The sequence below is a fragment of the Tupaia chinensis genome, unplaced genomic scaffold, assembly GCF_000334495.1.
Source record: "Tupaia chinensis unplaced genomic scaffold, TupChi_1.0 Scaffold000706_1, whole genome shotgun sequence".
In the NCBI taxonomy this organism is placed as follows: Eukaryota; Metazoa; Chordata; class Mammalia; order Scandentia; family Tupaiidae; genus Tupaia; species Tupaia belangeri.
The window spans coordinates 4194929-4201180 of record NW_006160229.1 but is presented as its reverse complement, the minus strand read 5'-3'; positions in this window follow the sequence as shown (position 1 = coordinate 4201180).

Sequence of the window (6252 nt, the reverse complement as noted above, 5' to 3'; positions counted from 1 at the left end):
GGGTGGGGGGGTGATTTCTCTCTTTCTGTCTCTCAGTCTCTCTCTCTGTCTTTCTGGCAAGTGCACATGCCCTATAGCAAAAACCTCTCAAAAAATTTTTTTTAAATAAATAAATATTTAAAGGGCACTGATTTTTCTTTAGTTAATAATGTTAAAAAAGAGGGACCAGCGATGGCATAATCGCTGGACTCCCATGTAATCAACCATGGTTCGAGTCTTGGCCTCTGCAGCTTAAAATCACGCTGGGTGCTTGTACTTGTGTGTCCTAAATCCCAAGAAGAGAATGGAGGAGAAAGGATTGTGGCATGGCCATCTCCCTTGGGGGATGATTTCTCCCTTTCTGTCTCTTTGTCTCTTAGGCAAGTGCAAACATCCTATAGCAAAAATCTCTCTGGGGAAAAAAGAAATAATATAAAAAAGACTGCTCAGACATGGTTAAATCCCCAGGACCCTCCGTTCTTGAGGGACAAAGTAAATGACTGGTATCATCACTTACAGAAAGGTCTTAAATTTACTTGGTGGTTCTTATGTTGAGAAATTAACTTTCATTTTTTTAGTTTTATCTTTCAATTCTATTTTTTCACAAACTTTTTAAAGTCCATGCACACACTTGTGTGCATATATTGTAAAAGAACTACCTCCTTACAGTCATTTTGAAATGACTTTTGATCAATTTTTCTTGGAACAAAGAGGTGGAATTAAATACACACACAAACACACACAGAGACACATAATTATTTTTTAGCCATAGGGTACATGTGCTCACAGGAGTGAGACAGAGACAAAGAGAGTGAAGGTGAGAAATCACCCCCAGAGGGGATGGCCACACTGCAAGTCCTTCACGTCCATTCTCAAGATTTTGGGTATACATGCACAAGTGCCCAGTGTGATTTTCAAGCCTCTAAGTCCAGGCCTCTAACCTTAGTCTAGCATCTTAACCACCACACCACGTGCTGGCCCCAAGAAGTGGAACTTTTAGTGTTATAATATTTGTATTAAGACTTTATTTTTTTAAAGAATTACTTTTATTATTATTGTTGTTTTAATATTTCCAGAGTAGACACAGAGAGAGAGAGGGGGAATGTGAGAAAGCAAGCCTCCAGGTCCGGGACTTGAACCCTGGTCAGCCATGTGGGATTCCAGTGCCCTTAACCACCATGCCACCTGCTGCCCTACTATTAAGACCTTAAACATTTTTTTGATTGAAAAATATTATAATAATTACTGTGGGCTAGATCCATGGCTTGGTGGTTAAAGCATACAGATACCACATGGCCAACAACATAGTTCAAGTTCCAGACCTTACAGATTGAGAAACATGGTAGATGCATGTGTGTGCATGGGAGGAAAGGTGGAGGGAAGGGATTGCAATATGACCATGCCCCATTGGGGGTGCTTGCTCCTTTCCCTGTCTCTCTGTCTTTCTGTCTCTAGCAAATGCACATGACTTCTAAAGAAACCAAAATCATTGTAATGAAATTTTACTTCAGGGCCCTTGCACTGGAGTAATTTCCATTGTGGGGTGGTTTTATATATTAATATTATGTGTGATTTCTTGAATGCCTATACTGAGAAGTTATACATAAACCTGAATTACTGCCAGAGTTTGTATTTATTTATTTATTTATTTATTTATTTATTTATTAACAGTGTGAAAGGTAAGTTTTGTCTTGACTTGTTTTGTCTCTTTGCTATAGGGCCCATGTACTCACTGGAGACAGAGACAGAGAGGTAACTCATGAAAACAACCTCCAGCGAGGATGGCCATGCCATAATCCTTTCTTGTCTCTGGATTTTGGGTACAAACACACACAAACCCAAGGTGTTTTTTGAGCCACAGTGTCTGGGACTTGAACTGTGCATTCAGCCATGATGGGTCCAGCCACTTAAACCTCTGTGCCATCTAGTGGTTCTGGTAAGTTTTTCTTTTTCTTTTTATTCTTTTTTTTCCTTTTTAAAGTCAGGTATGTTGAAGTGTAATTTCTTTTTTCGGGTCTTTTTTTTTTTTTTTTTTAACAGAGAGGTTTTTGCTATAGGGCGTGTACATTCACCGAAGAGACAGAGAGAGACAGAAAACAAAAAATCACCTCCCAGGAGGTATGGCCATGCCACAATTCCTTCTCCTCCATTCTCTTCTCTGGATTTTAGGCATACACATATACACGCCTAGCATGAGTTTTAAGCCACTGGGTCTGGGACTTGAACTGTGGTAAACTACATGGGAATCCACCGCTGTAACCATTACAGCATCTGCTAGTCCCTTGAAATGCAACTGATACACAGGAAATTTCACTCTTTTTAGTCTATGAGTTTTGACAACTGCATCGTTAACCACCCAAATCAAGATTCAAGCACTTTCGTAAAACTCTCAAAATCCCCCCAATTGCTTTATGTAGTAAATTGCTCCCTCTCTGGCAACCTCTAGTAACTATTGATCTGCTTTGTCTCCTATAGTTTTGCCTTTTCTAGGTTGACATAAGTAGAATCTTAAATTAGGTAGCCATTTGAATCTAGCTTCTTTCATTTAGTGTAATGTTCTCCTTCCCTTGCATTGCTGAATAGTATTTGTATTTATGGGTATACCACAGTTTGTTTATCCATTCGTGAGTTGAAGGACCATCAGTGGGCTTTTAATTAAGTAGGTAACTTTGCAATGACTAGACAGAAGAATTATGGCTTTTCATCTTTTCTCCAAGAATAGGTATAGAAGGAATTGAAGAGTAGTATTTGAAAAATTTACAGTTTAAAATATTGATTCCCTTTCTTTTAAGAATAAAATTCAAGAGACTCTTGGTTTAAAGCAAATAAAATTTCTGAGAAACATTTCAGAATAATTTTTTTTAATATTTTAGATTTTTGTTATAGATATTTTAGGTTTTTGTTATAGGGCACATGTACTTGCCAGAGAAAGAGAAGAAAGATAAAGGAGGGGGAGAGAGAGAAAGAGAGAGAGAGAGAGAAAGCACCTCCCAGGGGGAATGACCGCATCCCCTTCCCTTCTCCTCCATTCTCCTCTGGGGATTAGAGGCACAGATGCGTGGTTTTTCAAGCCTCTGAGTCCAGGACTTGAATCAGGCAGTTGTTTTTAGTGGGGTCTAGTGCCTTAATCACCACACCACCTGCTGGTCCCTATTGGATGCATGTTTTAAAAGAATTATTTTATTTAACTTTATTTATTCATTTTAATTTGACCAGAGAGGGACAGAGTGAGAGAAAGAGAGAGAAAGTGCAAAGCAAACTACCTGGTCTGGGACTCGAATTGTAGTTGTCCATTTGACAATCCAGTGCCCTTAACTACCATACCACCTGCCCGTCCTTAGGATGCATTCCTCTTTAGCAAATGGTGCTGGAAAAATTGGGTATCCACCTGCAGAAAGATGAATTGAACCCCATCTGTCACTATTAACAAATATCAACTCCAAGTGTATCAAAGATCTAAACCTAAGACAACAAGTGATAAAACTACTGGTGGAAAACACTGGGATTGTGGCGTGACCATCCCCCCTGGGGGGTGATTTCTCGCTTTCTGTCTCTATTTCTCTTTCTGTCTGTCTGGCGAGCGCATGCAACCTATAGTGAAAAAAAATTAATTTTATTTATCATTATTTTTTTTTATTTGCTATAGGGCACACGTGTTCACCAGAGAGAGAGAGAGGGAGGCAGAGGGAAAGTGAGAAACCAACCCATCAGGTCTGAGACTCGTACAACAATGGGCCATATAGGAGTTCAGCATCTCAACCACCATGCCACTTGCTGGTCCCTAGAAAGTATTTTTAATTAGGCTTTCTTGGTTATTAAGAATATATTCTTGGGTCGGGACCAGTAGTTAGCGTAATGACTATGTCGCTGGACTCCCACGTAGTTGACCGTGGTTTGCGTCCCGGACCCGGTGGCTTAAAACTCACGCCGGGCGCGTGTGCGTAGGTGCCCAAGAACCAAGGAGGAGAATGGAGTAGAAGAGATTGTGGCGTGGCCATCCCCTCTGGGGGTTGATTTCTCGCTTTCTGTCTCTCTCTGTCTGTCTGGCGAGCTCACGCGCCCTATAGCAAAAACCTCTCCAAAAAAAAAAAAAAAAGAATGTATTCTTGGGTCAATAGGTGGTGTAGTGGTTAAGGCACTGGACTCCCACATGGCCAACTGCTGTTCGAGTCCCAGACCCAGAGGTTTGAAACTCAGGGTGGGCATGTGTGCGTGCTTGCCCAAAACCTCAAGGGGAAAATGGAGAAGAAGGAACTGAGGCATGGCCGTCCACGACTGATGGGGTGGGGTGGGGAGTGATTTCTCACTTTCTCTCTCTCCACTTCTGTCTGGAGAGTGCATGAGCCCTAAAGCAAAAATGTGTCTAAAAGAAACCCCAGACTCTATTTTTCATTTAGTTTATTTCAGAACAAATATGTCACATGATTTGGAACATTCATAAAGCACAGATATTGCTTTAGTTAGTGTAAGTGAAGAAGTGTAAAGGCTGAGGTAAGAGAGATACAGGCACACAAAGCCACTCTGACTTCTTGACAACTTCCAGGGTTTTATACCTGGTCACAGTCTACTGAACTTCTGAAGCAAATTTCTAAATCCAGAACTATTCTGCCTTGTTCCGTTTATATTGTTATCAGAAGACACATTTTGGTGAAATCGATTCAATGTATAAAAATCATTAAGAAGTCTTAAAAATGGAATAGCCGTGGGTTGATTAGAAATTAATTTAAACACATGTAATTTGACAACTTTAAATCCATCTATAGGTTAAATAGTTCCAACCCAGAGTCTGTTTAATTTCTAAAGTAGCTATATCGCCTCTTTCAGGGGGTTTAGAAGAGTTCATGAAGATGGATCAATTGTATTTTTTTTTTATGGATTTGGCCTGGGGCAGAGAAAATCTATTCTTTTTCAAATAGTTCTTTTGACATGCTTATTGAAGTTAAGTCCAATGTAGCTTAAAAGCCTCAAAAGTGGAAGCACAATTTTATTTTCTGTGGGGGGTACTGTTCTCCTTTCCCCACATGCTCCCAAATAAGTAGCTAATTGTTAAAAGGAACAGACTAAAGTGGTTTTTTAAAAAATAGGTCTCAGTCTGCAAGACACTTCAAAACCAATTTTGAATTCCCTTCCTTCAAGGTGTGAAAAGTATATCTGACAGCAACAGAATGTAAGCTTTGAACTTTTTCTTTAAAATGAACCTAGGAGAAGCGTAAGATTGGGAAACTGAATTTTCATAGCGGGCATTCACTATTTAAGATAGTTGATCAGTCTGTTTGCAAAAAGAGATTATACTTTTGTGTTTTCATTTCTTTCTAGGAGAAGTATTTTTGGTCTTTTCCCGGTTTAATTACCCCCCAGGGCTCGACTTCTGGTTTGGCTTTTTCTGGGGTTGGCCACCTTTCATTAGCCTGTGTACTTTCAGGCTGGCTTACCCAATTTAAAACTCTTGGTCCCAGAGCCCAGACATCAAATTATCAGATAGTTTATTTTCCTTTCTGTGTGCTTTTCTGCATTAAAATTTAAAAAAGGAAAAGCAAACCAAATCCAAAGAATTTGGTGTTTGTAGGTCTTTATTTTCTTCTTTCTGTAAAAGAATCCAGGCTCCGGCTCACTCCAGAAAAGGAACAAAAAATCATGTACAGGTCCAGGGAACCGGAGCCCAGACATCAAATTATCAGATAGTTTATTTTCCTTTCTGTGTGCTTTTCTGCATTAAAATTTAAAAAAGGAAAAGCAAACCAAATCCAAAGAATTTGGTGTTTGTAGGTCTTTATTTTCTTCTTTCTGTAAAAGAATCCAGGCTCCGGCTCACTCCAGAAAAGGAACAAAAAATCATGTACAGGTCCAGGGAACCGGAGAACAAGGCCTTCTCATCCTTTCAGAGGAAACCCAGTAACCAAGAGAATTAGAAACCACATGTTTACTGCACAATTTAAACAAGATGTTTCCAGACAGCCCCTCCCCCACGTTATTTAATTGGTTTTCATTTTGTCACTTTTTGTTGCAACTGAATCAAATTCTTTGCTGATAATACAATAGAACATCTTCTGAAGAAGTAATTTTGAAGCTGCTCACATAAAGACATGCTGAAGTTGTATTCTAGAATCCTTTTTGTAATAATCTTTTCAGTCAGTTTGCTGATAGTCTAGTATAATTCCCAGTTTTGCTCTGCAAATATTTTAGGATTTGCAATTATAGCGGGTATAACTGAAAGTGCTCATCCTATTTGCGTTAATAATCACTATGCATATCTGACAAATGTGAAAATCACTT